Genomic DNA, 15,393 nt, shown 5'->3' with positions numbered 1-15,393 from the left:
AAGTTTGAGCTTGATTTCTTAGTGCCTCGTTTCAAATCAATCGATCGTCAACATTTTAGTTTTGTTACAGACTATGTGTTAATCACAGACTGTGGAACATTGAAGAGTTTGGCCTCGGCACGCCGACTTCTATCAGTGTCCAGCATGTACATAGCCCGAAGACGCTCCATTACGGTGCGTTGCATTGCAGACCCTACATGCTAGTTCCTACACAAATAAAGAGATAAGATTACGTAAATCACAACTGGGTGAGTGAGGTAAGCACTCAGTAATATTCCGGCGGCCTGTAAATAATCGAGTCTGGACCAGGCAATCCAGTGATCAACAGCATGAACATCGATCGACGCAATTGGGATACGATGACATGTATCAACCAAGTCAGCGAGCCTGACCACCCGATCCCGCTAGTCGCCTTTTACGACAAGCATAGGATGCTCAAGACCAATTCTAACCCGAATTTTCACGGGTCGAACCACACCAAAATATTGACAGAAATAACGGCCCACAGAGATTATCGACTTTCTTTCCTAGTGTTAAGTTCAGGATTTGCGCCATACGAATGTCTATGGAGCTTCTGCGCGTGGTACGTCTGAACTATTGAGTGAGTTTAGTGTTACGCCGCTTAAGCAATATCCCAGCAATATCACGGCGGGGGACACCAGAAATGGGCTTCACACATTGTACCCATGTGGGGAATCGAACCCGGGTCTTCGGCGTGACGAACGAACTCTTTAACCACTAGGCTGCCCCACACCCCACGTCTTAACTAATCTGATAAATTTCGGTGTAACGTTTTACGCATACAAGTATTTTTGCATAGGATATTTGTCACGCAGACACACGGGCTTTTTTGTAGTTAAGGGGTGGGGGTATTTCGAACAATGAACCACGAGGTAATAGGGTAACAAAATATCGTGTATTTCATGAAATGCTACCCAGCCTTGTGGAACTCATAAGTTAATGATTAACACGCAGGCGACTTTGGTCAAAAGGTGCAAACTTTCTGTCGTTGTAGACTAACGCTTAGTCTATGAATCTATATGGTTTTGATAGAAACAAATATTTCCTCTTAAATTGAAAAGAAGCCCCAGTGAGATGGGAGATTCATGCTTGAACCTGAGGAAATCTAGACTTGCTTCATTTAGAGTTTTAGCATTGCAGAAAGAGCTGGATGGATGGGAAAACAGTGCGGTTCAGGGACTGTGAGACAGACTGATTGTAGTTGCAGCACTGGCCTTTCTGAACTGATTCAGACATATAATAAGTCAGCTGCTTTATGTCAAGCACCATCGTGATTATAGACGGACTCCGATAATCACATACCACACTGACCACGTTAAACGGAACATAAACTAAATGTGATAAATTATGACGTTAAATAGTCAGTTCCACAGTATCAAAGTGGAGGGAAAATTTGTTAACATTTTGGTCGGTAAAAAATATGTTTGATGAAGGCTAAAAATGAAACGAATAAGAAATGGTCATTCAATGGGCAACTTTAATATGCGTTTTGGACCTGAAGTTTGCAGGGGTTTGGGCCACTGTTTCTGTTCAGCCTAGTAACGTATTTGTAGTGTTTGTGATTTTCTTGTTGAATTAAATTTACAAACGTATGCAGTTTTGTGACCGGCAGTTGATACACTCTTTATGTTGAACATCGCAGATATACTTCCATTAGACATATGGAGAACACGACGATGAAACTACTTGAACACACAAGCTTGTGATTCACCAGAAACAAAAGGTTAACAATTAAATTAACGGGTTAGCCTACAGGGGACTTGGCTGGACACAAGGCATATTATCTTGTATTCAATTGTATCCCAAATGTAGGGGTCAATGATACTTTCCAGACACTGGAATTTCCCTTGTGTCAGCTGACTCCGACTTCAGAAACTGATGTTATTGCGGACTCCTCACACCGTCTTCAAACCCTTAGAGACTGGAAAAAAGACCTTTCAAATAGTGTTGACTAAATAGAACAGGAAGCATAAGTGAACTGTGCCTTGCCTGAGGTTTCCCACTTATAACGCCTACATATAGATGACGTGGGTTGAGAATTTTACTTGTCCTCTGAAACTGTTTCCTTAATGTATTAACTCAAAAGGTTTTTCATTCGCGACAAAAATCGTTTTCCACTAAGATAAGTAGCATTTTGCTTACAGTAATATGAAATCCTTTCGTCGGAAGCTATTCAGTACGAACATTACATATTCCATGGCATAAATTGTTCTTAAAGTCACCCACGTTATATATATTGTCATAATCCAGACAGGTTTTATATTTCGGGCAGTACCAGTCAGGAAAACACGTTCGTCACTGTTAATACAACGCCTCCGTAAAGAAGAAGAAGTAGAAGAAGAAGAAGAAGGATTTATTTTGTATAAAGGCCATACGATCCATCGTACAAGGTGGTATAATAGTGATTTTAGTTACCATTTTCACAATACAACCCCGAAAGGGGCAGAATAAACATGTTCTGAGAACTTGACAAAATGATCTATGATGCTAATGTCTGTTGATGTACATATAAAGAATAGTAATATCCATGGACCGTTTTCCGAATGAAACGCCGACGCATATCCTCATAGGTTTACAAATATAAACAATATGAATTTCATCCTCAATACTTTTACAGTGTTTACATAACACAATATCATCATTACAAGAGCCAATACCTCTTCTAATATATTTAATACTTAGTGCATTACATCCTGATCTAAATAATGTAAACAACCGCTTTTTACTTATGTTCAATGATAAATATTTTCCACAAGTCAACAGAGATTTATGGAATTATAGAAAGACAGCGAAGGAACATCAAGGGGAAAATGCCGCTCTTGCATAGAACATAGAAATATTGACACTCGCAAGGCCGAACGTTAATCTACTCCATACCTATAGAAGCGAGCGCTATTTTGGTGTAGGCTACTTGGTTTTATTTAACGCCTCACTTACCAATATTCTTGAACAATGACACGTCTGTAAACAATCGAACCTAACCCAGACAACTCAGGGATTGACATCACTAGCATTTGTCTGCGCAACTGGGATATGGGATCATGCGTCAAACAAGCCAAGCCAGCCTGACCGCCCGATCCCGTTAGCACGGGTTGTATTGGAGAAAATTAATAACCGGGTTTTCACGGGTTCTTCAGTGAAAACGCACGTCGTAAAATATCGAATGCTAGATACTTTTAAAAAGAAACTACACGTTTTTTTCTGGAACTAGTAAACGCAGGATGATGTCGGCGAAAGATGTTAGAGTCCGTAAAACATTAAAATGTCGTTACCAATCAGCCTCAACTGAACCACATTCCCTGTATATTCTCTGGGTATTAACTAAGTTACATTGAAATAAAGGTACAAGATGTACATACACACACACACACACACACACACACACACACACACACACACACACACACACACACACACACACACACACACACACACACACACACACACACACACACACACACATATATATATATATCCGTATTTACCTCACTTCTTAACACACGTATGTTTCGATCCTTAAAGCTAGGGTCACCCACACGTATGGGCTGGTTCTTGATCTTACTTTCGCTGATGTACCATGTAAATCCTACTGATATGATAGTCCTGTAGACTTAAATGTAGTCTCTAAAATTAACATATTTCCCCCCAAAAACGGTTCCTAGTTTATATTCATAAAATATAATGACAAGGACTCCAATGACTTCCTTCATTTTAAGAAACTGCCGTAATCTACACGTGCCACATAATCTAGACTTGCATGGGACTTCTTGGATATGTTTGTTTCAGGGTCTGTATGACAGACTAACTGTCATGTTTCAACTGTGCTTGTGGTCATTGTCAGAGATGTTCACCAAGGGCTCTGCATTTCCTATTTGTGGATATTGTTATTTATCTTCAAGCGTAAATGAAGTTCGATTGCGTATAATACATATACATGTAAGCCCTTAATTTGCCATTTCCATAATTTACATTTCTGTCTCTTCTAAAAGAAGAGCGTACTACTCGAACTGACTCATAAACATGGATGAACTGTTTGCGAAAGGGGAGCATATCCTGACAATCACGTATAAAAACAAGCGTTCACCGTGAGAAGATAGAGAACGCGTCAACACCGGGAAACGCATCACACTTCAATTTGCCTAAATTTTGGAAATGTCCTTTACACAAATTATTTTGCATATTTTTTCTAAGGTATTAAAGTTTTTTTAAGGCAAGGTCGAATTTATCATTGAAAACAGCTATAAACTGAGACAGATGAGGCGTTTGCACCGGTCTCTTTCATTTCCAATGGAGACGGATAAATCAGTGAAGGGAATGAGTCCTTTGACCATCATTGGAAAATATCAGTTCCTGATGTCCTCTCTTCCAAAGTCGACCAAGCCATTGGGATATCAACAACACTGGAATCACATGATATCCTTAACAGAAACGACATTGACATTATATCAATCAACCATATACATGTGAGTGAGTTAAGTTTTACGCCGCACTCAGCAATATTCCAGCTATATGGCGGCGGTCTGTAAATAATCGAGTCTGGACCAGACAATCCAGTGATCAACAGCATGAGCATCGATCTGCACAATTGGGAACCGAGCGAGCCTGACCAACCGATCCCGTTAGTCGCCTCTTACGGCAAGCATGGGTTACTGAAGATCGATATTCTAACCCGGACCTTCACGGGTCCATATACATGTATATTGTGCGGGGTTCTTTATCACCCTTACGGGACAACTGAAAGTGTAAATTTCTCAACTATATAAATTTGGTTATCAGATATAGATACGAGCTACGTGTAAACGTATATATAGATTATATAAAACTGCTAGTGATTGACAGTATGAACACCTACCCACGCAGTAGGGATACGGTAGATTACCGAGTTCCCTTAAGTCGCCTCCCACGATGAACATTCGTTGCTGTGGACCAGTTCTAGCTTCGGAATCCCTACGGGGCACGTATGTCTGTAACATGTCACACAGCCCATCAATTATGATAAATATTATTGCTAATATCAGCTTCATTAAAGACACGTTCATATTAACATGTTCTGCTTCTTAGCCATAAATAGTAAAACGTACATCGTAAAATTATCTACTGAAAACTATTTTCGTTCTAAATTTAGGACTGCAGATTCCAAGTGTATGACTAAATAAGTTATTTTCACTAATTCAGTTCCTTCTCTAATTTCAAAGGCGTTCAAAATAGCCACCCTCGCAGGACAACATGTTTATTTAATACTTAAAGTATCTAAAATCCTACCTAAGGTGATCTTATCAAAGGATTCTCGTTACCGCCTGATAACACGCAGTTGGGCCCTAATGCGATAAACATAAATAGAATATTTGTCAATATTGCCACCGATAACGGTAATTGCTGTATTTACAGAAGAATGTTCATCTACTTTCAATCTAAATGTGTTTAAGTACAGTTTCAGGTCAATACAGCGATTTCTCCCCAACCCTGTACTCAGTTGCCAGCCTTTATTTTTTACACATGTATATTTGGGTCCGTTTTGACTTTGGCATTTACAAATATTTGCCAGAATATGCAACAAACAGGAACATTACGGACATGTTTGATTAATTATTGATCATCGACCTATATAAGTAAGCCATTCGTTTCTTTGTGGATTAATTTGAAATATTGCTTGTTAAGGTACCCGGTGTAAGTTCATTCAAAAAATGCTGAAATATTTCTTTTGTAAATAGGCCCTGCCAAGAAGGCTAGATATTCGTGTGGCGGATCTTACCGGTAGAGGAATGTCCACTGCAGGAAGTCACAGTTGTTCATTAAACTTGTTTTGTAACCACATAAGAGGTAAATGAGAGCACACAGACGACCAGGCAATGGTTTATGATGAGACACGTTCCTGGCTGATTCAAAAATCAATTCCTGGTTCATCTCCACAACATCTCCAACTGTATTGCCCGCAGAGAGCAGGATATTGGTCAAATGAGCACATAAAACTTTAACGAGCTAATGAAACGCTTTTTCTTCATGGCACAATCTTACTACCATACGTATAGCTTTGTTGTCTGCGTGTTGTCAGTTCTTCAGTCCCGCGACGGATTGAAGGTGCCTAAAGTTTTGCCTCAATGAAGAACATCAAGCGTACTGGTATTGTACGCCACCACGTCCAACAGGTTGACTGACGTGTATTATAATACCTTGGACACAGCCATGGTGTCCTGAGTAAAGGTATCTTGTGTCTGTGTCCGGTCTGGGGTTTTGTGTCTTTGTTTCAAGACTGGGGTGTTGTGTGTCCTGTTTGGGGTTTTGTGTGTATGTGTCCTGTCTGGGGTTTCGTGCCTGTGTGTCCTGTCTGGGGGTTTGCGTCTATGTGTCCTGTCTGTGGGTTTGCGTCTGTGTGTCCTGTCTGGGGTTTCGTGTCTGTGTGTCCTGTCTGGTGGTTTGCGTCTATGTGTCCTGTCTGGTGGTTTGCGTCTATGTGCCCTGTCTGGTGGTTTGTGTCGATGTGGTTTATCTGATGGTTTGTGTCTCTGAGTCTCGTGTTGGTGGTTTCGTATATCTGGTGTTGCGCCAGTAACTACATGCTACAATAAACTACCAGGATTGTCTTTCTTTGGGCGTCTGTTTAGGTTTCCTGTTTGTCAACCGAGCTCCGAAGTTATATGCTGTCTGACTACCTTGCCCGTAGCAGTTCCTGATTACCACGATTTTGTCCTGATTGATCAACAACAGATTTGTCATTTTCACATTTTGTCACTGCATTTCCTATAAATACACATCACAGTACGTTCTGTCACCGCGTCTGGGTTCATTGATTCATTTCGAAGACACATTGGGGCGGTGGGGTTAAAGCCTAGTGGTTTAAACATTCGGGTTCGATTCCCCACCTGGCTACAATGTGTGATGCCAGTTTCTTGTCTTCTTCGCCCTGATATTGCTGGAATATTGCTAAAAGCAGCGTAAATCCTTACTCTCACACTTGTAAGACGTTTTTAACAAGGCGTTACTACACGCACGAATATCAAATATGTACTCACCAACATTGAAAACGCACCAGTCTAAAATTGTCCATATTTTCATCAAGATGGATTTCAGCATGACAATGATCAATGAATATAACTAACATGAAGTCGAAGGGCATGTCCAGTTGAAAAAATGCTTTAGAAACAAATTCCTGTCCACAGTATGACTCTTAATTCCAAAACGCATCAACATGCAGCCACGTCATGAAAAAAGCGCGGATTTCATTCTGAAATGATGCAGACTGTGACATTAAAAGCAGGTGTATGAGAAACGATTCTCACTGCTTCACTTACGATTGTGAAACGAGGACAGAGATGCCGAGGTTAACACCTCACGAAAGGAACGTGCACTAGGCATGATTCAGGTTGGCACCAGCAGCAGGGATATTGCTCGACAACTTGGACTTGGCCACTCCACCACCGTTAGGCTTCATAGACGACATCAGCAGACAGGCAGTACTCGTGACCTTCCACGACCTTGGCAACAACGTGTCACAACGCCCCGTCAGGATCGCCATATTGACCTTGACCATATCCATGATCGAATACTGCCGACTGCTAGGACCGCTGCACTAGTTCAAGGTCGACGTTGGATCAGCAGCGCTGACACCATGCGAGGCCGTCTACACGCTACAGGGCTCAATGCTCGACGTCCTTACGTTGGACCAATTCTGACTGACAGACACCTTAATGAGCGTATACAATGGGCTAACAGTCATGCTCAGTAAAGGTTACAACAATGGCATTTTGTGGTAGTCACTTACGAGTCACGTCTTCATCTACGTAATGCTGACGGCCGATTACGTGTTTGGCGTAGACATTGTGAACGTTATACTGATGATTGTGTGGTTCAGACAGATCCTTGGGGTGGTGGGAGCGTCATGGTCTGGGGTAGAATAAGTTACAATCAAAGGACTATCTTCATGTCTGTCAAGGGAGAGTTAATGCCCTTGACTACCGTGACCAGTTTCTTCATATTCACGTCGTATCATTCTGCAAAAACCACCAAGATGTCCATACTTTTCAACAGGACAACGCACGGGCCCAGCAACACATCCAGGTAATTCATTGGTCAGTACAGTCGCCAGATGTATCCCCCATTGAGCACTTGTGGGACGAAATTGATAAAAGTTTTTCGCGGCGACAACAGAAGCGAAAAATCCGGCAACTTGAGGCAGCACTACTGCAAAAGTGGAATGCCATCCTCAAGCACTCTATTCGGACGCTTATTGACTCAATTAGGAGACGTTGAACTGCATGTGCCAATGCAAATGGTGGTCACACGCGATATTGACTTTTCGGTTTGACCCACGTGTGTTTGATCCTTTCTGACTGTGGAACAATTAAATGAACGAGCGTGTTTTCTGTGTTGTTGTCAGTCGTCCATCTGTTATTATCCACTCAAAAATATCAATTCCTTACACGCGCTTCTAGTAATCTGAACTTTTATAAATGGTGCGTTTTCAATGTTGGTGAGTATATATTCATTGTCTTAACAATAACACACAATAACGCTCCCAATGGCCACAAAACACAACCGTTAAACCCTATAGCCCTAAATATAATCACGCCGAGCCGATCTTCCCCAAAATAATGTCAAAAATCATTATGATAAAACAATATTCAACTTTACTACTCGATCTGTGTAAAGCATTTCCATAGATACCCTGGGCACGTGACAGTTCGCCCACACATCACAGAATACGACACCGTAAACACATCCTTGACATGGAGATTCATGGAATCACAATATGTTCATATAAACGCTATGTCCAAACTGGGAGTAATCATAATGGGAATGAACCTCCACTTTAATACTGGCTACTACACTATGTGATAACTAGATCCGGACAAACCGCCCACCTTCGAAACATGAATGCGATATCGAATATAGTTACATTCCCTATATATAGCAACAACCTTGGCGAACAACGTTGCCGATTTCTACAATCGTTGGCCGTCCTGATATATCAACAAAAGTTTCGTATTACATGTGAAAATGTGAAGAAGTTGTTGCCTCGACTTCGTATCTTGTCACTGAGGTAAATAACAAGTTATAATGTTAATATTTGAAGACATGGTTTCTAAGGAAATCCGAATATATGTGTTTCCTATTCAGTGATGATTGGAGGCGGGATTGTGGGTGTTTCCCATCATCAACATTTCTCCCGAAATTCGTCCCCAACAGATACGGACCCGTGAAGGTCCGGGTTAGAATTTTGATCTTCAGTAACCCATGCTTGTCGTAAGAGGCGACTAACGGGATCGGGTGGTCAGGCTCGCTGACGTGGTTGACACATGTCATGGGTTCCCAATTGCGCAGATCGATGTTCATGCTGTTGATCACTGGATTGTCTGGTCCAGACTCGATTATTTACAGACCGCCGCCATATAGCTGGAATATTGCTGAGTGCGGCGTAAAACTTAACTCACTCACTCACTCGCCATAAGTTACTGTTTTCATTACGAGTGTCCTTCAAAACGAAACCGACGAACGAAAGCTAGTTATAGTTAGATACGTTTCGAAGGCACGAGTTCGATCAAAATCGGTATCTAACGGGGCCGAATTTGGTAATATATTCATGACTAATTTAAACATTGCTTATTATCGAAATTTAACGTTGAGAACAGACTATAATGGCATACACCACCGGATCTGGTGAGGGCCAGACAGTTAGGGTACAACCCGGCACTAAGATGAGCATGGGGATTTCTCAAAAGTCGATTATAACAAATGATGAGATGCCGATTCTAAAATCATGTTCATAACAGCGATTTTATACCCCAAAACACCAAAGTGGAACACACCTCCATGTAACAGAAAATCGAGTTCGATTCAGTGTATGTGAGGAGAGCCTGCAAGGCTGAACATTTGTCCTGAACATTTGTTTGTGTGATTTTATCAGCAGATAGTTTATGCACAGTCATACACAGAGTGAGGCTAATAGATGCATAAAGAAAACTGAAGGAGTAGTTACAACATTACAATCAGCAGAATATGTGTATTGTAACGGTTAAAACTATCCTATGCCTTGCCCACCCCTCTTCCTTCTTGGTCCAGTATGGCTACCGCCTCACGTGGGCTTCGTGGTGGGTATACACGTCCCCTGATCATGTTCCAGATGATTCATGACTGGTCATTGCATCCCGTTGATGTTTGTTTGAAGTGGCCAGTTACGATACTTTTGGAGATGGCGTTAATCCCCTTGAAAGGCAATTCATGGGACATCATGGCGCGCAAAATGCAACCTTGGGAATCAGTGAATTTTGTATTGTCATATCACTCTTCCATGGACCATGTACATATTCCATAGTGTATGCAAATGTGTGCTTTTTGTTGGATTTCTAGAAGTAGCGGGGCGGTGGGGCAGCCTAGTGGTTAAAGCGTTGGCTCGTCACGCCATAGACCCGGGTTCGAATCCCACTTGGGTACAATGTGTGAAGCCCATTTCTGGTGTCCCCCGCCGTGATGTTGCTTGAATATTGCTAAAAGCGGCGTAAAACCAAACTCAGTCAGTCAGTCAGTCAGTCTAGAAGTAGCTGGGGAAGTTCTTGTGTACCATGGTTTTGACGTGAAACGTACGGACGTGGGTGCAGTGCTGACAGAGGAACTCATCTGGGATTCCTTCCTGAGATCCACGGACAGTCGACAACGGTTGTTCTCAGATCACCCAGCTGTGCCACACACTGCCATATCTGACTGTGGGCGTATGGAAAATTGCTTTGCAAGTACATGTATACATGACCCATGGGGGTAGACGAAAAAGCAAACCCTAGATTCCTGTAAGCAGAGAAAATACGTGTGTGGCTCATACATACACAGACATTGAAACAAAGGCCATAGCGTACAACTGCTCCATATACCTGCCATGTATATGAGTGGTAATACCCTTGCCGAAATATACATCTGAAACAGCATGCAATACCGGGACTGTCATAAATTGTCACTTATTGTAGAGGTATGTTCTTATAAGGGTTCACTCAATGTATAATGCACATTTTCATATTTACTTTTGTGACACAAATTTAGACTCCATAGGTACTAGTTGGCATCACTGTTCAATCCAACCTGACATTCTCACGCTGTCATCGCTAACCATTTACCTGGATTACAGTGAGGTTACAGCAAGGTGTCATTTCCCCACAACAAAGAGTTTGTTGGATACAGATATATGTCAGTAAGGCTTCAGTTGGTTACATCAAGGTGTCATTTCGCTACAACAAAGAGTTTGTTGGTTACAGATATATGTTAGCAAGGCTTCAGTTGGTTACATCAAGGTGTCATTTCGCTACAACAAAGAGTTTGTTGGTTACAGATATATGTCAGCAAGGCTTCAGTTGGTTACATCAAGGTGTCATTTCCCCACAACAAAGAGTTTGTTGGTTACAGATATATGTCAGCAAGGCTTCAGTTGGTTACATCAAGGTGTCATTTCGCTACAACAAAGAGTTTGTTGGTTACAGATATATGTCAGCAAGGCTTCAGTTGGTTACATCAAGGTGGCTTCAGTTGTTGGTTACAGATATATTACATCAAGGTGTCATTTCATTTACAACAAAGAGTTTGTTGGTTACAGATATATGTCAGCAAGGCTTCAGTTGGTTACATCAAGGTGTCATTTCGCTACAACAAAGAGTTTGTTGGTTACAGATATATGTTAGCAAGGCTTCAGTTGGTTACATCAAGGTGTCATTTCGCTACAACAAAGAGTTTGTTGGTTACAGATATATGTTAGCAAGGCTTCAGTTGGTTACATCAAGGTGTCATTTCGCTACAACAAAGAGTTTGTTGGTTACAGATATATGTTAGCAAGGCTTCAGTTGGCTACATCAAGGTGTCATTTCACTTCAACAAAGGGTTTGTTGGTTACAGATATGTGTCAGCAAGGCTTCAGTTGGTTACAGCAAGGTGTCATTTCCCCACAACGAAGGGTCTGTTGTCAGCAAGACTTCAGTTGGATACAGCAAGGCGTCATTTCCCTACAACAAAGTGTCTGTTGTCAGCAAGACTTCAGTTGGTTACAGCAACGTGTCACTTTGTTTCAGCAAATGTCCAGACCTTTTTTCTGGATCTCCCGTCGTTGACGCAGACACTAATGGGGTGACTGAAATGGTGTTGAAACTCAACACGACTGACTCCTGTGACTTCAAACGTGTTCAGCCTCGTAAATACCAATACATCAGCGGTCTCAGTGTAACAGAAACGCAGGTTGGTGCCAAAGTGCCAAATGTGCCTTGCCACAAATCCGATTAAATGTCTCCCTACATGAGCTGCCTCTCAGATCGACCACATTTCACCAATACCCCTACGCGAAGTCATGTCGCGGCCCCTGAACCATCGAGAGGATTAGAGTGATGTATAGGCCATGTGTAGGAACTACTCACAACGATGGTCCCAGTAAATATATATTCTCATAGCCTATAGGTCTGTTGGTTGTTTAACGCTGCACTTAGCAATGTTCAAGCCATAGAGCCTGAAGGTGTACAGATATACAAATTAATGTTAACATTATACAAAAAGGTAAGTGTTGATCTTAACCCTCAACGCACTCAATCAAAGCCAGTGTAAAGACCAGATGTGTTCCGATAATTGATTTACTCGTAACGAATTTACGCAAAGTGTGTAAAAACATTTTTACGTTAGAGCTCCATTAAACCAAATGTATAGTGCAGTCAGTTCTTAAACAATATATCAATCATAATAGGTTAAAACACGGTTTAGGTAATCATTAACACCAAAAGCATTTTGGACAACAGAAGGAAATCGATCGGCGCAGTAATGCGGAAGCGCCGTTTATCAACGAACCAAGAAACATTAGTCCGTTGGTGGGCCTGGCCTAAAATATCTCGGTTTATGCACAAAACAACTGTTGGTTAGTCAAGCAAATGTCGTATGTATTTCTTGAACTATAAACTTAAGGAATTAGGTTTATAATAATAATATAACTAATGATAATCTTTATATTTTTTCCATCCCTTGTTATGGCTCTAAATATGTTTCTGTAAATACGATTAGTATTTGCATTTGACAGATGTTGTAAGGCTCTTAAATGGTGTCCAAGCTTACCTCAAGGTTGTGGAGTTTCTGACCGATGTGTCGTGTCGTCAGGTCGTATATATTTCTCTCAGGGGATCACTTAGACAGACCTTGCAGTAGTCGCTTTGGACAGACGAAATCGTTTGAGCCCATGAGAAAATATATAATCACTTCGGATGTCGTTCGGATACGGTGTACTCAACTAGCAGGACAAGCAAGATAGATTTCATCTCAACGAAAAGTAGAGAATCCAGACAATCCCGATGTTTTAGGGTTTGCTATAATGATGCGCTATTGGAGTCCTATATCCTCTCAACTCATGCCTTCGATGTTATCTATAATTGTAAATACAAAACAACTAGAAATAAAAGTCCCTAACTTCCGTAAAGCTGGGAAGTTTATGGAATGGCTGACAATACGATGGGAACTTAATGAGGATAGGGTTGGGGATATAATTCTAAAATATGTTGTTATACTTTAGTGTAGTACATTGTTGTAAACATCCGAATTCTTTTAGGTGCATATTTATAGTTATCTTAAATCGCCACGTTACATACATAGTAGAATTTCATTTGTATATTTCATGCTTAACCCGTTATTCATCATCTGCAAAATATTGTGTTCAATTAAAGAATACTACTCACGAGTAGCGTTGACAGGTAATTACAGAAATAAAAGAACCAACTTTTTATAATTAATTCCCTGTGGTCATGTGTCCGGCCTACGTGTCAACAGATGACGGAGTATCTATTTGCGTGTGCGTGCTTAGGTGCGCGAGCCTGTCTGTGTGTGAACGCGTGTGCGTGTGCGTGCGTGCGCGCGCGCCAGTGTCGTTAATAAACATACACCATGTTGAACGTGTCTGTTCATGAACTATAAATAAGAGGTGCATATACCAACTTTCATCATTGTCACCAACTTTGAGGAATTCCTGGCACAAATTCTTGTAGACGTCCGGTGTGTCCAGTTCATCAATGTTCCAATGCAAGTACAGGAGCCAAAATTGTATAACCCAAATTATGCTTTTTTAAAGATAACACTCACTTGCATGAGCATTTATACCGTGAAAAAGATTATTTGGCACATGTTCAAAACCACCCGAGTGCATGAATTAGGGTTATACATGAGAGATGACAATGGAGAGCTTCATCACGTTAACGTTGTTGCAGCGTGTCACATGGAGATACATCTACCGTGGTTTGGGCCCACAGCTACGGTATGATGAATATTGAGCACATTACCGAGAGGTCTTGATTGCATGATTTAAGGCATAACACGACACGAAACATCACTCACTCACACAATAACACAGTGTTGTAAAGATGGTGAGCTCGTTCGTGACAGAATAGTCTCTAACGTCACGTTACCTCAAATAAACACCTTAAGATCCCTGAATCTAACACACAAACTGTTGAATGACTATTCATAAAGACACTATGCAGCATTTGTTATAAGTTTGTAATGGATACATATTTAGTCACTTTTATTCGGTACATGCTATAAAGACTGCTTGACAAGATGGACGGCTGGCGATTCACCATTTGAGGTTCAGTTTCGCATGTTTCGTCCACGAGCTCAGCAGGGAATCATATACAATATTTGATTTACCAACCTGAACTTGAAATTAAGGAGACAAGTGAGACCGCCTCAACTGTTTCATATTTAGATCTATGCATAAAGATTGAGAGTGACAAAGCGCTCTCCACAAGGCTGTATGACAAAAGGGATGAGTTCAGCTTCCTAATAGTCAACTTCCCTTTCATGTTGAGCAATATTCAAACAGCTCCAGCCATTGGCGTTCACATTTCTCAACATTTAAGGTACAATCAAGCGTGCTCTTTTTATCAGGATTTCAAAGAGCGTCATGCCACTCTTGCTCAGAAGTTGTTCGATCAAGGTTACCACATTCAAGGTCTCAGGAAAACATTCAAGAAATTTTATGGTAGGCATGTGGAGGACATTTCCAATTCTTTTCTTATTTTCCATTTTTTCACCTATTTATAGATACAGTACATGTAGTCAATGTGTGACGTTGATAGGTACAGTTGTGCTGATATACAAGTATACAAAACGATCAATGATATTTACATAGAAAAAGTCTGTAAAAGCCATCAGATAGCATCATAACTTCATAGTGTGTGTGTGTGTGTGTGTGTGTGTGTACATGTATGTATGTATGTATGTGTATGTATGTATGTATGTATGTATGTATGTATGTATGTATGTATGTGTGTGTATGTATGTATGTATGTATGAGAGAGAGAGAGAGAGAGAGAGTGTGTGTGTGTGTGTGCGTGAGTGAGTGAGTGCGTGTGAAATTATAAATCAACGGAATCTTTC

Source organism: Haliotis rubra, unplaced genomic scaffold (genome assembly GCF_003918875.1).
Source record: "Haliotis rubra isolate DU_JTF1 unplaced genomic scaffold, ASM391887v1 Scf12, whole genome shotgun sequence".
Classification (NCBI taxonomy): Eukaryota; Metazoa; Mollusca; class Gastropoda; order Lepetellida; family Haliotidae; genus Haliotis; species Haliotis rubra.
The sequence above is the reverse complement of the archived record's forward strand: the minus strand, read 5'-3'. Positions refer to the sequence as shown.